The sequence below is a fragment of the Calonectris borealis genome, chromosome Z, assembly GCF_964195595.1.
Source record: "Calonectris borealis chromosome Z, bCalBor7.hap1.2, whole genome shotgun sequence".
In the NCBI taxonomy this organism is placed as follows: domain Eukaryota; kingdom Metazoa; phylum Chordata; class Aves; order Procellariiformes; family Procellariidae; genus Calonectris; species Calonectris borealis.
The window spans coordinates 54,154,782-54,179,807 of NC_134352.1; the positions used below are offsets into that span (position 1 = coordinate 54,154,782).

General features: G+C 35.7%; 1 protein-coding gene across 1 annotated transcript in view; it reads left to right on the forward strand.

The window, feature by feature from the left end:
* Positions 1–25,026, forward strand: part of PTPRD (protein tyrosine phosphatase receptor type D) — a 1,348,716-nt gene that overhangs the window by 614,349 nt on the left and 709,341 nt on the right. The window contains exon 7 of the mRNA XM_075138097.1: positions 17,774–17,809. The gene's annotated coding sequence lies outside the window, so the exon portion shown is untranslated. The remainder of the gene's footprint in view (positions 1–17,773; positions 17,810–25,026) is intronic.

Sequence of the window (25,026 nt, forward strand, 5' to 3'; positions counted from 1 at the left end):
ATATTTTTTAACTACAATTTCTTCAAGTTAAAGCATGTGAAATTGAAATTTATGATTACAGTTAGTTGCATACATAAGGAATGGTTCTAGTTTCATTTTTACTTTTGGCTGGAATAGTAGTTAAGGCAAAGAGCATCACAACTGAATTAACAATTTTTAAATTTTCTTTTTTTTTTTTTTTAATAGCTTAACCTAGTTAAAACTGAGAGATTGAAAATACAGAGTGTCATTATATTGGCAGGATTTAATTTAAGGTCTTCACTAAATTGACTGATTTCAGTATTTTTCAGAAACAGAAAATCTAGAATATACACACACATTTTATTTCTCATTTTCTCTTTCTGCTAAATAAGTTTCATTCATCCCACCCAAACTCTCTCAAAGCAGATCCACAAAGCATACAATAGCTCCTATTGTCAATGAATGCACAAAGACAGATAATGTCATTAACACTGCAAAGGATTTGCAAATATATATGAACTAAATGAAATTAAGTCAGGTGTGACAAATTGCATTGAATTAAATCTTGTTCAAAAAAAGTATTTTTTCTATCTGAAGGTCATTGCATGCACTGTCAGTCACTCAGAACACTCAAAGTAGCTATTAGATCAAAGGGGAGGAGGTAATACTGCAATTCTACAATATACTGAAAAACAGAATAGAGCACTGTGGGAAGAGTATCAGGAAATATACATCTGCAGCCGAACTGAAGCAATTTGAATCCTTGTTTGTTTGTATTCCTACTAATTGAAAAAGAGACTATAAAAGAATCCAGAGGCTATAATTGAAATCTATTTGCTTGCTTGGAGCTGATGGAAGATGGAACATACAAAGAAGAATAATAGCTTGTTTTTATTGGTGGTAAAGGGGTTTTTTTTTTTGCAATTTCCTTTACATTTTAAATGCCTTTTCTCTATGCTTAACATTTCTTAACAATCAATTTTAGAACATTTTTGAATGTGGAATTACAACTGAAGTGCTTTCCAGCTTTGACATGAACAACATGTAAAATATTAAATGTCTATCTTGCAGAATTTCTGAGTTACCCATCTACTTCTAGTAAATATAACCTGTAATTCAAGGTATATTTATTTATTTTATTGCAGTTTTCTGGGCACATATGGTCATTATACAGTTTAGTAAAAGGGAATTAAGTCAGGGAGGAAGGCTGCAGATTTGTCTTGTTCTGGTTATTTATTCTGGGATGTATGAAGTTACCTAGAAGAAGAATCACAGTGTGGCTGAGGCTGATTGGCACCTTTAAAGATTATCTAGTCCAACCCTCTGCTCATGTGAGGTCAACTACAGCACGTTGCTCAGGACTGTGTCCAGGCAGTATCTCCAATATCTCTTGACAATATCTCCAAGGATGGAGACTTCACAACTTCTCTGGGCAACCTGTGCTGGTGCTTGGTCACTCTCACTGTAAAAAAGTGTTTCCTGATGTTCAGAGGCATGTGATATTCCAGGGTATGACCTTACTATCACAGTAAAAAAGTTTTCTTTTATATTTAACTGAATATCCTCTTTTTCTCTTTGGGCCTGTTGCCTCTTGTTCTTTCACTGCATACCACTAGAAGTACCTAGGTCCACCTTCTTGACTCCCCCCATCAGGTGTTTATACACATGGATAAGTTGCCCCATGGAACCTCTCTTCTCTAGGCCGAAGAGTCCCAGCTCTCCCAGCCTCTCCTTGTATGACAGATGTTCCAGTTCCTTCATCATCTTTGTGGCCCTTTACTGAACTTGCTCTAGTATGTCCATGTCTCTCTTGTACTGGGGAGCCCAGCATAGGACAGCACCCAAATGTGTCTCACCTGCACTGAACAAAGACGAACGATCACCTCCCTTGACCTGTTGACATTGGTCTTCCTAATGCAGCTCAGGAAGCTGTGGGGCTTCTTTGTTGCAAGGGTGCATTGCTGGGTCATAGTCAACGTACTGTCCACCAGGTCCATCAGGGCCTTTTCTGTTGAGCTCCTTTCCAGACAACTGGCCTCCAGCTGGCTGCTGATCCATGCAGTTATTCCTCCCCAAGGGCAGGGTTTGACATTTCCCTTTGTTGAACGTCAGGACATTCTTGTAGGCCATTGCTCCAACCTGTCCAGATCCCTCTAAAAGGCAGCACACCTATCTGGTGTATCAGCCTATTGTTCCACTTTGGTATCCTCTGCAAACTTGCTGAAGGTACACTATGTCCATTGTCCAGGTCATTAATGAACGTGTTCAACAGTGTTTGACCCAGTTAGACAGTATTGACCCCTGGGATACAGCAGGAGTAAGAGGCCTTCAGCTGGGCTTTGTGAAGCTGATCACAGTTCTTGTTGCCTGGTAGTTCAAACAGTTTTCAGTCTACCTCATTGTCTATTTATCTAGTCCATACTTCACCTGTTTGCCTATGAGGATGTTAGGGGAGACAGCGATGAAAGCTTTTCTAAATTCAGGATAAGTAACATTCACTGCTCTCTGCTTGTTCACCATTCCAGTCACCTCATGATAGAAGGCTATGAAGATGGTTAAACATGATGTCCCTTTTATATATCCATGCTGAGTACTTTTAAATGCCTTTGTGTCCCTCATGTTTGGAAATGGTTTCCAGAAGGATTTCCTCTATCACCTTCCCAGGGATCAAGGAATGGCTGACTGGCCTGTAGTTCCCCAGATCCTCTTCCTTTCTGTTCTTTAACAGAACAGTGATCGCTACATCCTTCCAGTCTTCAGAGACCTCCCCCAGTCAACACAGACTCTCAAGGTAAATGCAGAGTGGTCTGACGATGACATGAACCAGCTCCTCAGCATTGGTGGGTGCAACCCATCAGATCCCATGAGCTTGGATATGTCCAGTTTGTTTAAATGATCCCTAACCTGGTCCTTCCTACTCCACCGAGTGTATGTCTTTCTTCCTCCAGACTTTCCTGCTGGTCTCAAGTACCTGAGTCTTATCCTTAGGGATCAAGGCAAAGAAGGCATTGAGTGTTTCTTCTTTTCAATGCCCTTTGTCATCAGGTCCCTTGTCTGGAACCTGCATGAGTGGGCCTGCATTTTGCTTTGTCTTCCTTCTACCTCTCATGCACCAGTAGAAACCATTTTTCCCTTCACGTCCCTTACAAGATGTCACTCTAACTGGGAGTTGCCTTTACTAACCCCATCCCTGCATGTTTGGACAGTGTCTCTGTGTTATTCCTGGGTCACCAGTCCTTGCTTCCAGCGGTATGGTGCATTTTCTAGTCTGAGTTTTCTTAGGAGCTCCATGTGTTCCTATGGAAGACTGTGCCGTACATAGAGTGATGTGTATTTTTGTGGGAAGAAGGGAAGAAAGGTCTTAGAAAATAGTATAAGGCATGTAAAATGTGTTAAGATCCAGTAAAGGGGCAATCCATAACAGCAATAGCAGCATCCTCTGCAAGGAACAGAGAGTGAACAGTCATGCTGTTGAGCTGATGATAAGTAGAGTTTCCTACAAATGCAAAATGGATTTTCTGGTATTTGTTCAGTCTGGAAAGGCACTGTAAACCAATAAGCTGAAAAGAGAGACTAAAAGAAAAGACTGATTCAGGAAGGACCAAATAGATAGGGCAGATTTGTTTACAAATCTTTTATTTATTCTGCCTATTCCTGAAAAACTGAATTTAAATCTGAATTTATTTTTTAGAATTCCTGATTTGGTTTATGAATTTTCTTTACTAACGAATGATAAGTTTAGAAATGAAATGTCCATTTAGCAGGCTCCTGTGTATGAAAATACAGATAATTCTCCTTTAAATTTCTGCCCAGTTTGGAATCTGAGAATTTTCTGCAATTGTATCAGTTTTGTCACATCTTGACACTGAGTCTCAGCAGAAGGGTAAATTTTCAAAAATGCAAATCTGTCTGTAAACACTGTAAATTAATTAATATGTTTACTTCATTAAAAATAGCAAGTCTAGAAGGGCACCTTTCCTAGTTAGCTCACTGAGTACTTGTAACAAGAAGTTTTCTCCTACAAACTTCAAGAATGTCCTATGCCTGTCAGTGTTTAAGAGGCATTTGGACAATGCCCTTAATAATGTGCTTTTAACTTTTGGTCAGCCATGAATTGGTCAGGCAGTTGGAGTAGATGATCGTTGTAGGTCCCTTCCAACTGAAATAGTGTATTCCATTCTATTCTATTCTATTCTATTCTATTCTATTCTATTCTATTCTATTCTATTCTATTCTATTTTATTCTATTCTATTCTAAAACAAAAGATACTTGAACTTCATCTGAAGAATTCAGCTTCTCAAAAAGCCTTCCTCCTCCCAAAAATTAACGGCACCAAGGCCCATGTATAGAATCATCATTTTCTCCAAATGTGCTATGTATAACAACTTTTACCATACCAGATCTACAAATTTTGACTTATTGTGCAAACTTTACAAAAGATGGACAATAAAGAAGGACTTATTAACTTGTGTGACACCATTTAGATACCATCTTGCTGATTTCAACACTCAAGTTAGTATTTCTGAATGGTACTGAAAAGTGTAAAATAGATGTCAACTGTTGCTTGCTGACTTAATTGCAGAAAGAACATACGTCCCTGTATCCATCATAAAATAATGAATAAAAACCCCCCAAAATCTATGAATTAAAAAAAAGAAAATCTCACTTCATTTGTGTTCCAGACCATAGAAGTGTCCAATGTCCTTCCTACTCTTTTCTGAAGTTTATTCCTAACAACAGGTGACTACTTGAGGTTGCAAATATTCATGTCATTTTGTGTGGAAAAATTCCTGATACTATAGCTACAGCAATAACTGTAGTTATTTTTGAAAACTATGCAAGTCACAAGGTAAAGTTCTCAAAAACAAAGCTAAACAAACTCTTTTGTAATAGATCTGTCTAGTTTAACAGCATGACAAAATTGAAATATAAGACTAAGTGGGGAACAAGTTTGTAAAAAAATTTTTTGTTAAATTGAAGTAATCTTTAATTATGACAGAACTTGTTCAAAAATTAGAAAGTATTCAAATTTAGGTAGTTAAACAAGACCAAGAGAAGTTACGTCCCTGCCATACAGACTGGCTTTAATGTCCTTCATCCTGTTTTGCTTGAGCATACTTTCAGATTCAGATCATCTGAATATTTTAATATAAATAAAAAAATATTTCATCGACTTATTCTGTTTTCTAGAGCAATTGAATTGTATTGACTAGAATTGTTCTCCCCTCAAAAGATCATGAGGCAAATACATGAAATAAAAAAATGTTTAGCCCAATTTCTTCTTTTTTTTTTTTTTTTTTGTAAAATCGCAGGCAATTATTTGTAATGAGAAATGCTTTGTAACCATAAAAAATAGTCAGCACTGTTAGTACCAGAACAAATAATGAAAGTCACTTCATGTCAACTGGGGCAGCTGCAATGAAGGAAACTGTTCTCTGTGAGCATAGGTGTCAAACCCAACTCATTAAGTTCACATCTATAATTTGAATAATCATAAAAATAAATTTTTTAATGAAATTATAGAATCACAGAAAAGTCTAGATTGGAAGAGACATCTGGAGACCATTTAGTCAAACCTCCAGTTGAAATTAGAGCTGTAGATTAGGTTATCGAGGGCCTTGTCAAGACACTTTATGAAAATTTCCAGTGAAGGGAGATTCCACTACTTTTCTGTGCAATCTATTCCAATGCTTAATTGCTCTCCCAATTAAGATTTTTTTTTCTTGTGTCTTGTGTTAACCCTTGCCATCATGTATCTATGTGAAGAAAGTACCTTCACTTTCTCCATAACTACATTCTAGATACTGGATGACCATAGTCAGATTCCCTTCAGGGCCGCCTCTTCTCCAGGCTGAAAAAACCCTATGTCTTCAGGTGTCACATTCTTCTTCAGAAGAATCCCTGAAGCACCTCCAATCCCTGAAGCACCTGCTGGGCTCTCTTAGGTATTTCAAAGTCTCTCTTAAACTGTAGGACCAAAACTGTGCAGAATATTCTACCTGTGGATAGGGTCATTAAGGGATGGGAGCATCCATCATATGAAGAGAGGCTGAGAGAGCTGGGACAGTTCATTCTGTTCAGTCTGGGCAAGAGAAATCTCAGGGGAGATCTTATCCATGTGTATAAATACCTGAGTGGGAGTTTGTAAATAAGATCGAGCCAGACTCTTCTCAGTGGTGCCCAGTGAAAAGGACAAGAGGCAATGGGCAAAACCTGAAAGATTTGAAATTCCATCTGAACATAAGAAAAATATTTTCTCCTGTGAAGGTCATAAAAAACTGGCAGAGGTTGCCCAGAGAGGCTGTGGACTCTCCATCCTTATAGATATTGAAACCTGCCTGGAATACACCCTGAGGAACTTGTTTTAACTAACCCTGATCTGTCTGCACTAGACAATGTCCAAAGGTGCCAACCAGCCTCAGCCACTCTGCAGTTCTGTGAAGTGCTTAATAAAGCAGTATTATCACATCCTTTAATACGCTGTCTGTAATCTTGCTGATGCAACCCAGGACACAGTTTCCCATCAGGGCTGCAAGAGTGCACTGTGGATTTACATTCAGCTTACTGTCCACCGGACACCCAGAATTTGCATGATCAACATATGGTAAAAATCTTTAATGTTACATGTAACATAAATTTTCACATTACTTGCCAAAAGAGCTTTTAGTGAATCCAGGATTATACTGGAAATATCATCACGAGCACTGGAAAACACACTTCCAAGGTGTGACTGAGGTACTGTCAATAAGCTTCCTTTGAACCTGCATTTTCCCTAAATACATTTTCTGCTTTTGTGATGTGGCAGTTGCTGATTTACTCTTGTACCTCATCCATTCCACTTCTGTATTTTTCTGGTGCTAAATGATGTACATAGTAAAAGGATGTTACCTTGCATCTAGGAATAGATTTCTGGGGTTTTACATTCGCTGTTCATAGTGCTAGTAACCAAGCAAATAATTGAAGTAGCAAGGAATAATAGTGTCAAACCAGTTTCCCTAGTGATTTAATATTCCTGCCCCGCCCCAGTGAGTTTAACTTTCTGGAAGTACAAAGGGTTATGTACATTTAAAAACATCAGTGTTGTGGTTTAACTCAGCAGGCAGCCAAACACCACACAGCCGCTCGCTCACTTCCCCCCACCCCCAGTGGGATGGGGAAGAGAATTGGGGGGGGGGGCGGGGAAGTAAAATTCATGGATTGAGATAAAGTTTACTAGAACAGAAAAGGAAGGGAAAATAATGATGATGATGATGATTATGATGATGATGATGATGATGATGATGATGATGGTGATAATAATAATTAATAATAATAATAATAATAATAATAATAATAATAATAATAATAATAATAATGATGGTGGAATATACAAAATAAGTGATGCACAATGCAGTTGCTCACCACCCATCGACTGATGCCCAGACAGTCCCCGAGCAGTGATCACCCCTCCCCAGCCAACCCCCCAGCTTATATACTCAGCATGACACCATATGGTATGGAATACCCTGTTGGCCAGTTGGCTTAGCTGTCCTGGCTATGCTCCCTCCCAGCTTTTTGTGCACTTGGCAGAGCACAGGAAGCTGAAAAGTCCTTGACTAGTGTAAACATTACTTAGCAACAACTAAAACATTAGTGTGTTATCAACAATATTCTTGTACAAAATCCAGAACACAGCACTATACCAGCTGCTAGGAAGAAAATTAACTCTATCCCAGCCAAAACCAGGACAACCAGCTATGTCTACAGTAAAATTAAAATCATGGATGTCTTTTATTAAAAATTTTGGGGCCCAACTGTGGCTTGCATGATCATACACAAATGGGTGTTATTGTAGATGTGGGGCATGCACCGAAAGTTACATTATTTGTCTCAGAACTTAACTCTGTTTAAAAGAATGTTCATAACTTAAATAGATTCTAGAATATCATTCTCATTTTATGGACATACATGCAATATTATTTGCTACAGGATCCTAAGGCATAATGATTTACAATCTACATTATCACACACTGAATAAGCAACTGAGTAAAAGCTGTCAAATTACACTGTTGTATTTAATATGAATGCACATCCAACCTTCTCTGCAAGAAATGAATTGTAATTTCATGCTGTAAGACTTCACAATACAGAGAACTGATCATTAGATTTCCATTTTTAAAAGAAGCAATATAACGAGAACACAATCGAATCTACAGTAATTTATCATTTCATATGCCCTAGACTATATCAACAACCTTAAAAAACTCATTTCTAAGGGCAGTATAGCAGTTCTACAAAGTACTTTGAATTACTCTCAAAAAGTGTAACACTGCTAAAGGGATAACTATACACTCAAACATTGGTACATCATTATATTTTCCTATGTGTTTTTCAAAACTCCTGGTTTTGTTCTAAAATTCACTATGCTTTGAAACAAATTGTCCTCAGAATCCATTCATTTGAATTTTTAGACAGGTAGACCTAAAATTTACACTTGATTGTCTTCAATGAACATTTAATACAGTTTAAGTAGTGTCTTGAACAATCAAATTCCTTGAGCAATACTGCATTGATCATTTTTATATTTAGCAATGCAATTATGCATTAATCATTTTTATATTTAGCAAAATAATTGTCTAGAGGAGTAATTGTAGAGGTTTTCCTTTTACTGTAAGTTGATAGGGATGTAATCTAATACAGGTATACGGTAGACACTAATTCATTATTCCTTATATATTTTGATTTCTGCTTTAGTGTGACTGGATTTTTTTCTTATTTCCTCCAATTAATTTACATTAGAAAACATACATTGCTTTAAATTTCACTTCAAATTTCACATTAAATTTCCCATATACTTCTACAGTGCCCATGTAACAAAGAATTGTATTTTGAGTTAATGATTAGGATCATTAGGGAAGAAAAACAACCAGTAAGACCTATATTTTTCGTGCTGAAACACAGCATAAGATTATCTATGCTTTAGTCAGAAACCAGTAGTGATTTGTTGAATAGATTACCTAAAAGCTAGTGTATTAGAAACTGTACCTAGTACAGTAAAATTGTAACACTCCTTGCACGTGAAAGCAGTTTTGTTAGAGGATTAAAGCATTCCTGCCATAAAAAAGTTTGATATTACCGTTAGCATGTTATTAAAAATGTAGCACAAATAAAGGATGATTCAGCGTTATTTTTTTCTTGGTTTTTCTTTTTTTTATGTTTTTGTTCTGCAATGTAGATTCCATCAGTAAACAGTACTTTTGTCTATAGAATTTTTTCTTTTTTTTTTTTACGTAAGTACTTCTTCCTATTCCCTAAGTAGGCAGCCCATAAATAGTTAGAGACTTAATCATTCATTGTGATTACACAGGGTGTTCACACTCATTTCAGCAACAGGTTGGTGAAAACATGAAGAAAGTAAAGTAGCTATGTCTACAGTAAAATTAAAATCACTATTATTTTTTATTTAAAAAAGCAACATAAAAACACATTATATGTCTGTTGTGTTCTCAATTGTTCTGCAAGCTTTCCAACAAAAATAAAACCAAAGCTATCTTATTTACAGAAGACCCCAACCAACCTTAAGTTTTGGAAATCTTGTGGCAGTAAAGGTTTCAAAAGTGGCTACAGCCAAATGAAATACCAAAATTATTGCAAATGTCTCTCTGGTTAGTAAAGTTAGTCTTCACTAAGTTAATCTTACCTTGCTGCCAAGTGATGAACAGGTAGTCTTATCCATTCATAAGTTTCCTGAATAAAATATTCATATCATCCCTAATCAGACACCTGTTTGCTTAACAATGAAATATTTTTAAAAATCTTTTGAAAGAATTAAGCATGAGGATGCATCCTTTTCTTTCTCTAGCAGGTGAAATTGAGAGAGAGATTTATACACATTGCTCCCCACCCAGTACAATGTATTGCTTAAATGAAAACTAGTCTGAAGCTCACCAAGTATCCAGGGATCCTGAAGATAAAAATGTCATTGTATAAATCAACAAATTGCCTTAATCACTTTGAAAATCTGAACACTTTTGTGCTGTATGCTGTATTGGTGCTGTCAATTTCAGGATGCTTCAGTGATTTTTTAAAAATAAATATAAAATATTTGACAGTCAGGGTTAGCCTGATGGAGAGAGAAATGGACATGACTGAAGATTTTTAACTAGTAATGAAGGTTCCTTTTCAGTTAGCCTTTTGTTTTGCTCATTCTCCTGTAAAGCAACACTGAATCCATGATTTCACTTTTCTTCAATATACTTTTCTCTTCTGAATGTGCTATTATTTGAGCAGAAGATTCTGAGCTTGACAGCCATTGTCCAGCAACTTAGTAAGCAATATTTATACTAGTACTTATACATATTAAACTTGCTTTTTTCCCTTCTTTTCGAGTAAATATTTGGGGGTTGGGTTTTTTTTTTTAATTATTGCTATTGTTTTACAGTATTTTCTGATATTTTTGGCTTAGTTTTATTTGTTAATTTTATTCCATACCCATAACAAATGGTTTGTATTAGTTTTTAACTTTCAGTAATTTGGGTTTTGTTTGTTTGTTTGTTTGTTTGTTTGTTTGTTTTTAAAGTGCTTCCATATTTTTCAATGCAACATTTCATGACTTACGCAAAAGTGGTCACCTTAGAAATGCTTCAGCATCACATCCTTCAACACACATATGTATATTTCAAGATGTGTGATTTGAGAGTGTGGAAGTAAGAGACAATTCCCTTTTGGATCAAAAAACAAGTTGTATGTATAAATGTTCCTCAAGAATTGTTCTTCAGTAAGTAATGGTTTATTCATTACAGTTTGAATTGCATGCTCTTATCTAATGAAGGACATAATTTTGTTTTTCTATAGATATGGTCTGATTGAAAGCTGCAACCTGCCGTCATCTTTTTTTCACTTTCTGACAGAGCCATTTTAAGCATGAAATGTGACATTTTAGGAGATTTTACCAAAAAATGGTTAAGATTTTGTGGGCATCTCACACTTACAAGTTCTTCCAGTCCTGAGATATGTTGTTTTTATGGAAGATGTATTGATGAAATCCATACAATGCACCCATATGCATTGAACACATATGTGGTGGGTTGACCTTGGCCAGCTGCCAGACCCCCACCCAGACACTCTCTTACTCCTCATTCTCAACAGGGCAGGGGGAGAAATTAAGATGTGTCAGGACAAGAACAGGGAGGTCACTTACCAATTACTTTCAAAGGCAGCACAGACTAAACTTAGGGAAAATTAATTTAACTTATATTCAATTTAAAAAAGAGTGGGATGGTGAGAAACAAAGACAAAGCTAAAAACACTTTCCTCCTCGCTCCCTCCTTGTTCCCAGGCTCAACTTAATTCCTAACTCCTCTACCTATTCCCCCCCTAAGTGGCACAGGGGGATGGGGAATGGATGTTGCAGTCAGTTCATAACAGTTCCTCTTTGCCACTCCTTCCCTCTCACACTTTTCCCCTGCTCCAGGATTAGTCCCTCACATACCAGAAAACCTGCTCCTGTGTGGGCTCCTCTCTGCCGGCTGCAGGGGAATCTCTGCTTCCCTGCAGCACCTCGCTGCCAGCAGCTGGGCACCTGCACCCCAACACAATGTACTAAGGTTTTGTGTTTACTGACATATGAGGTGGGAAAATAGATGTAAAAATCTTGATTCCTCAGTGATTTGACTTTTAATTACTAGTGAGCGTCAGCAGCAGCAGGATATTTATAACACTACTGCAGTGCCAAAACAGAAGGGCATACAGTGCACACAGCAGCCTAGTAGAGCAGCGTTACACTGACCCACTTGTCTGAAAAGACTCTCCTTCTCAAACTAATAGTGGTCCACATATATTCTAAGAACTACTATATCTAGGGCATGTGTATGGCACAAAACACTAACATAAAGAGATTATGTAGAGTTCCTAAAGAGAGTTGCCTTGGTAGGCCAGATTTTCCTGATTGAAGAAAAGGGACATAAGTGTAGCATCTCATACTTATCTCATAATTATATATTACCTCTTGACAATTTTGAATTGCCATGGTTACCTATAGTGTATTTGCCTCTCGTTCTGCTTCCTTAATGTGTAATCTCTCAATTCCACACAGCAAAATCTCTCTTCTGATGCTGCTGTTAATGCTGCATCTCTCTGGAATGTGCTTTGGGACTTCTGGAGAAAAAGTCCCTTTCCTTATACACCATTGGAAATTCTTACTTTATGACTGACTGGTTGCAAACAGTTTTTTTAACAATTTATTTGAGGGATGCTGCTTGACAGAGGTTGGAATCAAAATTCTGGACCAAGTGAGCAAAAGTGGTTTATTACTATTTCCCACTCATTGAAGGTTAACTAAGGCAAAACAAAACTAAAAGAAAGCTAAAACCCCCCATGAGGTTATGTTATATACTTGTGATATTATGTATGTATAATATATGTTTGGTGCATATCATGTATGTATAATATATCTTTGTGCAATATATTTATGCATATTACCTTGCATCATTATTTAAAAAAAAATTTAAAAACATAATTTGTCAAATCAAGGTATTTAAAGCTAACCATCAAAGTCTGAACACAGAAATTGTGGAAATTTTTTAATTTTTGACCCACAGAAATAAGAATTTATCAGTACATTTCTTGACTTCTTAGGTTAATACAAAATTTCAGGGAAATCACATCTACTTGCATCAAGTATACTGAAAAAGAGTCTATATTTTCTCAGATGATGTAATGATGTAAATAATTGTGGCGTTTGCATTTTACATTTTGAGTAAGAGTGTGAGTCAGAACAGATTAGGAGCTCTGGAATACACTTGCTCCTCACTGGACTGAGAAAGCCTGTCATTACACTTTCTGGGTTTTTTGTTGATGGTTGGGGAGTAGGGTAGGTTGGGGGAGTTGACTTCATTTTTGTTTGTTTTTTTAATGAGGAACTGTCTAGTATGTTTCAGTTTTCCTATTATGAAATGTTTTAGCTGGCAGAGAATTGATCTATAGCTGTTAAATGTGTGTAATAGATTTTTATTTATGTATATGCTTAGAGAAGTTATACACTGCAATTTACAAATATGTATATTTTATGTTGACAGAAATCAGTGAGAGGATTCATTCATAAATGAAAGAAAAATTTACTAATTTACAATACAAACATTTTCATGTGAGGAAAAAGAAAATCAGAATATGTTGGTATTTTTATGCCCATGATGTCATATAGTGGAAGTTTTTCATTTGCATCAAGCGATATTTAGGGGCCATACCCTCACATCAAGACTGTGGTGACATATTCAGTCTGCTAAAAGTGTTTCTTTCTCTTCATTACCTCTGTCTCACATTTCTTAACTCAGTGTCACAGCTTGTCTCTTTCTTAAATCTGAGATTTGGTGTTCAGGAACTACAAACATGTTGCAAGCTGCTGGGAGCATTAAAGTTTCTAGCAGATGCCATCTTAGTGATAATAGCATATGGGTTGATTCGAGCATGGATGCTATAGTTTTTACACTGTTAAACTGTGTATGTATATATTTATGTTAGCTTAAGCTCTTTATTTGAATACACGTGCAATTCTTTGCCTATTTATTCTTGATCCATCAACATCTTTTTCAGACATAATTTGTTTCTCTGCTGCACATGCAGTATCTTCCCTAAAGTAATCTTCAGTCTCAATAAACACAAAAACAGTAGGAAGCAAATTGTACCCGAGGATGCTCAGCCATGTTTTCTACTGAAGTCATTAGTGTCCCTGAGTGATAAGTCATCAAGGAAAGAATTTCACCCCAATGGTTTATGTCACAAGTCACTATCTTTTCAAGCAGAAATCATTAGAGGAACCTATCCTGTTTTCTCTTGGAATCAGAATTCCCTGAGCTGCTTTAAGAATTTAGGATCCATAAAGAACATGCCATTGACATTTGAGGTAACTTCTGGAGAGCAGAACTACTTTGTTGAAATGAAGGTTTACTGTTTCATGAGCCCTATAATTTTGGGAAAGATACTCAGCTGTGCAAGGAACTGTGTGTTACATCATCTTGAGATATATGCAATTCCGAATAAACCATATACTTAAAATAGCCTTCCTGTATTGCTGTTACACAAGAACAGGAAACTGAGGAAACATGACTTTGGTCTGGGTTGGGGAGGAAGTGGAAGGCTGCTCACTTTCCCTGTTGTTAATAAAAGATGACTACCAGCAAAGGTTCATTTCCATCATTGCATTTCTTCTATTACCCTCAATTGATATCCTAGTAAAGGACAGGGTAGAGAAGGAATTGAAGAAAAGACGGTCATGAACATTAAGGAAAACGGTGAATTAAATAACAGCAGTGACACCCTTGTAATTTCTGAGGTATAGGAAACTAAAGATACAGATTATAATTTGGCGGAACAGAGAAAAATGAGGACTAATACAGAAGAAACATAGCATTGTCTGGAGGAGGAAGGAGATAGAAGGCCACCGAGAGAAGAAAATCAGCAATAAGATGAGAAAGCAACAGGAGGAAAAGAAAAGTGGCAATTTATTTACTCACCAAAGATGAAATCAGGGTAGAGAACAGGAGGAAGACAAGCAAAAACTGGCAATCAGTTAGGAATAGTATTGCGTCTTCTGAAATTTGAGGATCTTGCTCATTTTCCTTTTTTTCCCCGAAAAAATTCTGCTACAGAATACCTTGTAAGAATACCACAAGTCCACACTCCATCACAGAAGTGAAAGAGAAATACCAGAAGAGGAAAGGAAGGGAAAAGTGGTGTTGGGGAAGGGTAGGAGCATGTGTTAACCCTTTCAGCTAGAGGTTAGAAGTGTAAATCTGAGTGCAGTATGGGGAGCAGACATAGAAAAAGGAGTGTCAAAACCTAAAGGGAATCGATACTGGGGACTTTGGGTGGAAAGAAGACAAAAAAAAACAAGCAACAGGGATGTTCTTATGGAGTGCAGAAAGCTCTTTCAAAAGCAAAAATAGAGCAAAGAGTGAATACGGAAGTTATGTACAAGGAAAAGAAGTTTGAAAAGTTACAAGAAAATATGTACTCTAGGACAGAATTACAAGTGATGATATGGTAGCATGGAATAAAAAAAAGACTTGTGAGTCTTTAGAGTTTGTTTTCTCTTTCAGAGACTCTATCTGAAGCTGATGGTAGGTCTACATTTGTTTCAAGCTATAAACAAAGTCAGCAAGGGAAAAGGAATTGCGTTTCACGCTTTAGAAAAGCATTGATGAGGGATAAGGAGAGGAAGATGTAGTTTGGCCTCATGCTTTTCATATGCTACTGTAAACTTCCGCTGAACATTTCTTTTCTTTAACACTGTTTAAAATTCACTGTAATTTATTTCTACTCAGCATGTTTTCTGATTGCAATTATCTCTTTATTCTTATCTTTCACTACAAATCTTAATGGCAGTTGTGATTAGGAGCCTGTTGCTTATTGATTACGTTGATATGTGCATAGCAAGTTATTTATGTACTTAATTTAAATTAATTTTATTTGTAGGGTTGAAGCAGATGTTGTGGAGTTGTGATTTCCCACTGACTGTTCAATGAAGTGTCACTTACATGAGGCTTTTTCTTTCCAGAAGCTTTCATTTTCTTTGCCTGTATGTTTTTGATCAGGATTGCATGAGAAAATGACTTTCACATAACTAACACAAGTACACGTTATGAGATTTATGGTTCATTCTCTCCCTATTGGTTATATACTGTACTGTGTTACTAAGCTCATTGAAAATCTTTCTGGCTCTGTCTGTATGCATACTTTACATGCATTCAGATACTGACTCTGAGCAGTAAATCACAGTTGCCTTGGATGCTGTGTGTGTGGGTATGTGTGTGCACATGAAAATACTGTGTATCAGCTAATAATTTATAGGACAGAGGTATGAGTATTCCTAAAATCATGATACAAGGCAACACTGAAGACAAGCATCCTCTATGGAGATCTCTAAAGGTCATCTATATGGAGTTTTTCCTTTCTTATTGTAGAGTCAACACTTTGTTTTCTGTCCTGCTCTCTAAAGGAGAATGAAATAATTCTGTAACTGAGAGTCAAAACAACCCAACACAATCCATGGACAAAGGATTTGAGAGGACTATAGACCTTTGCAGTTCTTTGTCTCTGTATTGCTGGTACTCAGTTGACCTGCCTCATATACCAAGTGTCTTTTTGTTTGCTAGGTGAAGAATAAGAGATTTAAATAACACAATGGACATAATCTATCGGAAAGCCATAATTAACTGCAAATCCTGTTTTTATCTGGAATCTTGGCACTGTGACACCATTAAGTTCCTTACATTCTCTCTTTGCTCTTTGGTCTTCTTGCTTAAAACTGGCAAATCTGGTAAAGATGCTAACTGTACTATTAAACTAAAATTGCCTGGAAATGGCACAGTGGTTAGATTCCCCTTCTCCTCCCCCCTCCCCCCTCCCCCCTCCCCCCCATGTAATGTTATTTATTAAGGATTAAACACTGTAGATTTACTGCTCTGTATTTTGCAATGAAGATTCTAGAGAATAGTTATCTTTTCCATGGTCTAACTCATGAATATACCTTTTTTTTTTGCATGTGTGTGTGTGGTATCTGTAGTATGTTCTGCAAACAACAATATGTTTTAGGAGAGATTTCCCTTGGACTTGCACAGGGAGGTGGAAGAACAAATGTTGGATCACATGTATTGAGTTTACTGTATTAAGACCCTGGCACTTATATTTTTTATCAATAGATGGCATATATTTTGTTTTATAGCAGTTTTAGTTCCTTGCTGAATTTTATATTTCACTGTATATCTTGCAAAGCCTTTAGTAATACTCTGTATTGCTGTGTAATGGGAAATAAATCAGGGACTGAGTATCTTGTTGTTTTAGATTATGATAATCAGTCTCCTGTATAGGAAATATGTGATCACTAATTTGAGGTCATAATGAGTCTTGCTGTAGACAATTCAATTTCCATCAGTAAAGAGAGGCTTTTATTTTTGGTGCTACTATTTCAGGTTCAGAAAAGTTCTTTTTATGTTTTTTTTAATACAAGTGTTGTCATTGTTAAAATTAGAAAGTGGAAATCAAATACTGTAAACCTTTTAAAAGGACTGATATGAATACATAGTTTTGAATGCTATGTTTAAAATTCTTATGATCATCATATTTGCTTGAAATTTGGAAAGTTTAATTTCTTACACATAGATTAAACTCACCCATGGTTTGATCTGAAAAAAAATTAAATTGAGAAACATTAAAATAAGCCCACTTTATGAAAGATGCAAGTGGAACATGAGATCTTTGTGGTAGGAAAACTAGGCTTTCCTTTTTTTTTAAGATCTTCACCTCTTTTTTCCTTCTGTACTCCCTCAGGACCCAGAGTGGTTTTCATCTGTGATTAGGACTTGTCTAGGCCAGGAAAAAATCTAAACATCATAGACATGATGCTTTGTTGTTATCCTTTTTGGAGGGAGGGCATTCTTCTTTTCCGTGTAAGATAGGGGCAACTCAAGATATTTACATTTTACAGTAGTATTTTCAAACATATTACAAAATGAAAACCAAAGCAGTTTGACTGCTAAAACGTTCACCAGCTCTTAGAAAGGGAGACCATTCACTGCCAGCCTAAAAAGACTGGGTAATTAACTGAATCTGACAATATATGTTTAATGGCAGCATGTTACTTGCTATAATTTATGAATGCTTTTCAGCACATGAAAAGGGAAATACTTAACTGTTCAGTTGATTTTATACCTATATTTACACTATTAGAAAGCACACATACTAGTTTTAAAAGAATATTCTGTTTGTATACGTGTGTGTTTGTATATATATGTATTCAATGACTAATTGTGCAGACTTTTTTTTCTTACATTGCAGGTTCTGTTGGTCTGCAAGTAAGCTGGGGAATACAAGGTATTTTTTTTGCTACGGCAGTTGCATTCATTATAAATGTTAAATGAACCTCCATTCCTCTGGGGGGCCCTTGGTGGGGGGTGAGCAGGGAATTGTTTGTTTTATTGCGGAGTAACATTCAAGATTTTGGAAAAGCATATGGTCCTAATAGGCTTGATTGTGACAGGTCATATTAATTTTTTAGGTTAATCTACACAAATGGAAAATTACTAGCATTTAAGCTGAATCACATGTATTCTTGGTAGTCTGCGATTTAACCTTATTTATTCCGGCCATCCTATAAGGGTAGAATCCAGGGAACACAGAAAGTTCCAAATACAAGGAGAAGGGAACATGTGCCTCTGTGGTTTTTGGTCACCCATTGTAAACTACACTGGACTGGTAGATCCTGGAAAAGATGAAATGTTGGACTTGAGAAAGAGAAGGTAATCAGGAATTTGTAGTTTTTTAAAAATGCAATAGAAAGATAGCAACCCTCTAGCTTTGAATTTCATCAGCTGGATCTCTTTTCTTCTGGTATGGAAGAGGAAAACTTTTGTGTGTGTATTGTGTCCTATCTTCTTACCTCTGTCCATGCCTCAAAAGTATTGGCAAACACAAATAACTCCAACCAGCCACAAAATGTGCAACTATTGTGTTGGGAATTAAAAAAGGAGTCTGAAAGCTGGTCTTTTGCCACTTACGTAGTGGAATCTTGGAGGTTATCTTAAAAGGCTTAGAAAAGCTGTGCACAGCAATTGTAATTATCTTTGTACTGCCAGAGAATTCTTAGGTGATGTGCTGCCATGTTCCCCTTTATTCTAATACTGTGATTACTGTAGAATTTGGATCAGCTGTAGTAATTTTGTGTGTGCAAAACGTGCTTCAAGAGCCTTGACAATGGGATTCACTACAGAGGGTCTACCCTTCATAGTTGCCACAAACTATACAATTCTTTGGAACTTCTATTACCAGTATCACTAGAAATACCTTTCTGAAATGGAGAAAAAGCTTTCTGAAAGCAATGAATATGAAGGAAAAAGGCAGCGTTTCTCAGTGTTGGTGTAATACTTATTTTCAATGGATATCACAATATGCTTTTAAATCTTTATAACAATATATTTAATTTTAACTTTTAGTCTTCTGTGTTTGTCAAGCAGGGTGGTTTATCATGGCAAACAGGAAATGTTTTGAAATTGAAATATTGCAGAAAAATGAGTTGTTGACAGGCTGATTTGTTTCAACCTGTTGAAGAAATATTTTCCCATTGGTTTCTAGCCAACAGCTATGCAAATAGAAATTAATGTTCAAAGAACCAGCATAACAATTGTTATTAATGTACAGTGCCCTCCTAGATATTTATTGCTGCAGTATAACTTCTGGTTTGTATGTTTTCATTGTAGTTTATTAGCAATCAATGATGATTATTTGGCTCTACTGTTTACAAACTATAATTCATCATCCTCTTATCTTTTATTTATGAGACAATGTCAAATGAAAGAAGCAAATTATGCATTGTTTTTGGTTGGAAGAGCTCTGCACTCTACAGCATATTAACTTTGCCATGAAGCGGCAGTGTTCAATGTTCTGCTCCGACTACCATGTACATCCAATCTGCCTTCATCACACACAAGAGGAGAAAGTACACTCTTCAGCAGTGTCTCACACTCTGGCAATTGTGATTTTAAAAACAGTTTTAGAAAAACCCTGACCCGTTAAAGTCAGTGGGAAATTTGCCATTTACTTCAGTGAAGCCAAGATTTTATCCCGTCTGTTCACTGTGTTGTTACTTTGGTTGACACCTGTGCTAAACAAATAGGAAGCAGAAGAGAATAGATTCCTTCTGTTCATCCTTCTCTCATGGGAAATAATTTTCAGCACATTGAAAATATTTGAATATTCTGAAATGGAACTGTTTAAATCCTGCTGCTCTCATTTTTATAACTGTCACCTTAAAGTAAAATATTTTAAGAAAGGAAAAATTATACTAACCTGTTATCTCTGATGTCATTACATCTGTTACTGAGGAATAGTTGTAACTACTAGGAAAGCTGGTTGTTTTCCTTCTGGATTACTTAAATTACTACAACAGCAGTTACATTTAATTACCAGATTTATGCTATACTAGTATGAAGATGACATGCATTTACAACAAAAAACACTTGCAAAAAAATTAAACAAAACAATAAAGAGAATGAAGGAAAGCAGAGGTGATCACATATATTATTAATAACATGTCAAAGCACATTTTACCAATAGAAGATATATTTTACTCCTGGTTATTAGTTACTCCAGTATGACATTGCTAAAGTAAATGGCATTATATTTATTACTGTATAATAGAATATTAGTTATTTTATTCTAATTGTAGAAGAACTCACATAGAAGACCTGCATTTCATACTAGAAATTCATTGGAGGCTTCTAAGAGATCTTTTGCAATTTGCCTTGTAATTCATATGCTAAAATGTTATTATAAAGTCATCACTAAATTTTAGTATGACAATCTCTTGTAAGACTAAAATGCATTTCTCTATGTTAAGCCAGGTTCTTAACATCTAAAGATTTGCAACAAGGCAAGATCTGCTGAAGGGAATATAATTTGATCATGTTTTCTATATGGTCATTTAATGAAGAATTACTAGTTAATAGAGACTGAATAAGGTTGGATAAATTGCCCAAATTACTCCCTTCCCTTCCCTTCCCTTCCCTTCCCTTCCCTTCCCTTCCCTTCCCTTCCCTTCCCTTCCCTTCCCTTCCCTTCCCTTCCCTTCCCTTCCCTTCCCTTCCCTTCCCTTCCCTTCCCTTCCCTTCCCTTCCCTTCCCTTCCCTTCCCTTCCCTTCCCTTCCCTCTCACAAAATTGCTTTAAAACAATTTCCTTCCATTCTTAGTGGAAAAGAGAGACTCATATTAATGCAAAAAAAAAATTTTATAGAAGAATATTGCAATATTATTATTAATGGTAATATTAGTGTTTATGCAGTCCTGATTAAGTTAGTTGTGAAGGTCATAAATTTTATATAGGAAATATACCTTAAAATGAGCAATTTAACACTATATGAGGTCTGAATTTGAATATATATGTTATGATGGAATAGCTTGTTTGATAGATCTTATCAGTAGACTCAGACAAAACTCATATTTTAACTTTGCCCACAGTTGTTTGTTTTTTTTTTTTTCCCAAAAAATCCATATCTTAATGGTAACATGAATTTCAGAAAAAAAAAAAAATTACAACATTATAACACTTTTTCACACTACTTGTGTTTTGTAGAACTCCTTATTCTAGGACTTATCTTAAGTATACAGGTCAAAGAAGGGAGATGTGAAGTTTCTGATTAAAAACATTATGCAAAATATATATGATTCATTATCTAAATAATATGTGAAACTGAGTATGCATTGCTTTTGCAGTTCCAATATTTTTTGCTTGTGTTCTCACAATACAGTATCTATTTATTATTGTCAATACTTCTTCCTGAATCATACATTCTTGGCTCCAACTAAAGCTCAGACACCGCAATGTTGTTAGAGCTAAACTGAGGCATGGAATACAACAGATTCAATTAAGATTTTCTGAAATTTAACACACAAAGAGTCTGGGAGCCAGGAAGTCTTATGAATTAGGACTGTCCTAGTTTTTAGTTTAATGATATGTCCCTAAATGATCTGAGCTTTTTGATCCTATGTCTTTCATGGTCTTTCTGAATCCTGTCCTGTCTTTTTGCCATCTCATCTTCACCTGGAAGGCACTGTTTCTTTGGGAGAACACTGTCAAAACTTTTGCCTACATTGATTACATCAGCACACTTTGCATAAAACACAAATGCCACAGGACATCATGGAGAGGTTGAATGTTCTCTAGCTTACTAAAGAAATAGTCTTTCTGGACTTGTGCCATGACAATAGAAAGAGTGACTTACCAGTCAGAGACATTGTAAGTAACTCTAGGTTGTATTTGTAATGTCACAAGGGCACTGTGTTTGTCATATGAAATTATTAGTGACAGTTGATGAGAAACCTGAAGTAGTGAAATGATTAAAAGCACACCTGTGATCATATTATCAATAAAAATTAAAATTACCTGTCTCAACTGTCTTTCTCTGCTGTCATGTACTGTGCACCATTTCCATGGTAATGAAGCGCTTATGCCACTTATGCTAGCTTCAGATAATGCATTCCCCTCATGTGTATGTTTTTTATCATCATCCATTTCACTGTATGAATGCTGACGTTGTAGGTGGTTGCAGATGTGCCATAATCCTTGGCTTCTGCAAATAGTCTCTCCCTCCCCTCTCTTGCTACACAGGTATTTATAGCTTTGTCACAAAGCCATTGGTTGAATGTTGTAGATGTCAGTATGTTCGAAGTTCCTTTGAAAAGACTTAGTAGATTAATTGATACAGGAAAGGGATAATATGAAAGGTTTATCTAATATAGTACATTCATTCCTAAACCTCAATTCTAGATAACTAATATTTTTTTAAGGACCATGCAATTTAAATATTCTTTTTCAGAATTTTTTTTTAGAAGTTAGTAAGAAGACTGAATATGTAAAATACCTAATACTTTATGATACATACTTTTTTATTTTTTAAAAGATGTTGATAAAATTATACTTCTCCTTAGTTTATTCAAAACTTTCTTCCTTACCCTTGAGTCTTCAAACCAGTTAAAATTATCGCAGTGTTTGATGCTGAAAAGATAAGCAAAGGAAAAGATTCTTTATACGTGCAAACACACATAGCCTTGCGGTACAACTGAATGAGATCTATTTAATGAGGTTCTGATATAATAGATCCATGTTTCTTTGAGGACAGTCTCTGTAGGTGTGCTATAAGGTTTGGGAAAAAGAGTCAAATTCACATTAGAGTGTCTGAATTTTAACAGTTCACTTCTCAGCATTGTGCCCATCTGTTCAACTTGCAAAGCTCTTTAATCTAGGGGCAATGTCTTAAAAGACAAAGTTGTTAGTTACTTTATGTTCTGCTTGGAGATCTTTTTTTTTTTTTTCCCCCCCAATAAAGACGAAGTTGTAAAAGTGATAATATTTTATAATAAGTATTCCTGGATAAAATATGTTTCACTATCGTTAGGCTTGCTTTAAAAAATTTTTCCATTAACCTTTCTTCCTCTTTTTAGAAATGTCAAGTAGCTCTATAAGAAAATGTTATAGCCTCCAAATATCACAGATTTATATGATTGTAAACTCCATCCTACTGTAAAATAACTTTACTTAATTAATAATCTTTTTTTTTGAGTCAAGTGTCATTTATTTGAAATTAGTATTTAATATCTAATACTGTAAACTATAATGATAAGTGAGACTTAACAGGACATTAATTTCTAAAAGTTGAAGTCACCTAAATGCAAAAAAAAAAAAAGAAAACACATCACTGATGACCAATCCTTTGTCCTCTGTAGTTATAAAACCACAGAGAATAAATAATACTTTATAAAACCCACACATCCCAGTTGCTATTATTAAAATTTTTCAAAATAATTAAATTATGATAGCTCAGCAGAATTATACTAATTTTTAATGGCACTATTTAAATGGACGTTACAGTTTATCTTTGATGAGAATGTGAGCATTACTCAAACTCACAACTTTTTATGATGAACACAGTGTTGAATCTCTGGGATCAAGATTAGGCAAAAGCCAAAGCTCACTTTTATTTGAGCACATTTGAGAAATTAAATGAAGGGCAAAAACTAGAACCTAATAAGATCATAAGTAAGAACCTAAATCTGCAAGAAGAAAGGTAAAATAGGATAGTGAATAATGGCTATAAAACAAATCAGGACTTGAATTTACCTGACTCAACAAGGAACAAGTTTTCACTAAGTATACCCAAGTCATGGGGCAAAGAATAGGCAAGTGATGATGGGAAGTTTTTTTGATTATTAATATAAATAGGTGAAAATACCTTTCTTTAAGAATTTATGCATTATTAAAAAAAAAAAAAAAAGAAGACATAATCTGATTTCATCAGATTGATGATGAATCTGGTGCATCTTTTTAAGACACAGAATTTTGACATCCAGTGTAATTTGGACTTAGGGCTTTAATTTAAAGTGACCTGAGGTTCTGGCTTGTTCAATATTAGAGAAACTAAACCTTTTGTTGTAAGAGTTTCTTTGATATTTCACATTAAGTACAAATAAAATTGGAAATGGTTTTTTCAACAGGTTTGGTTTGACCTTCCACAATCAAACATTTCACTTTGTTCACTTAATAAATGGGGTAATTAAGTTGCTTGCTCAAATATTTAAGTCAACAGGTTAATTTTTCAATGTTCTTTTACATGCATAGAAGAAATGAAAAGGTCCTCCAAGACGGTAATCAACACACTGAAAGTTATGCTGCTTCTCTCAATCTCTCTGGAAATGACTCATCCTTGACCCGTCTCAATGATTCTCTGATTATGTCTGCATTTTTTGAATATTCTTACCTCTTCTTCTTTTCCTTCTCCTCTGCAGTTGTCCTAGGCTGCGAAAAGTTATCAATTTGTGTGTATATCTGTTACAATAGTGAATATTCAATGAGCTTTTCCTTTGGGACATGCTGCTTCCCCTCTCATCTCTTTTCAATTTAATGATGTAGGCTCCCTCCTTGCTGTTCAGTTCTTATCTCTCATGTGTCTCTTCCCTGAATCTTGAGTGATCATTTCTGTGCTGATCATTTCCACCATTTTCCTGCCTCCAAACCCTATGATTAACCTAAAATAAGAAATTTTACACTAGCTTTTTCTCCCTTACTGCCATGCACAGATCCCTCTGTGGGTCTTGTCTTCTACTGAATGACATTTAAAAAGTCATCAAAGTACAGTCCCATGGCTCAGCCTAATGGTTAAAAAAGTATTAAGTGCATTTTTGGGTTTGTATCATTAGGTGCTGCACACAAATTTCCTGTTGTCTCCATCATGTTGACTATCTTTCCTTGTGCTTATTGTGCCTTTTCAATGAATGACAGCAATAAGACAAATCACAGCCTTGTTTTCTTAGAAGAAGCTTCTGACTTCTTTGGAGCATTGTAGCTATAGAATCCATGTTCTCTTCTGCACTGTACCAATGTTTTTTAATTTGTAGCTGATCTCTTTTCTGGGTCATAAGTTTCAGGAGCTGCAGCTTAGTGTTTTGTCTCATACTTAAGGGTCATTTATGGCACTAGATTAAATATAACAATGTCCCTTAAAATTTTCCTAGGTTTACAAGTTAGAAATAATAATATTTAT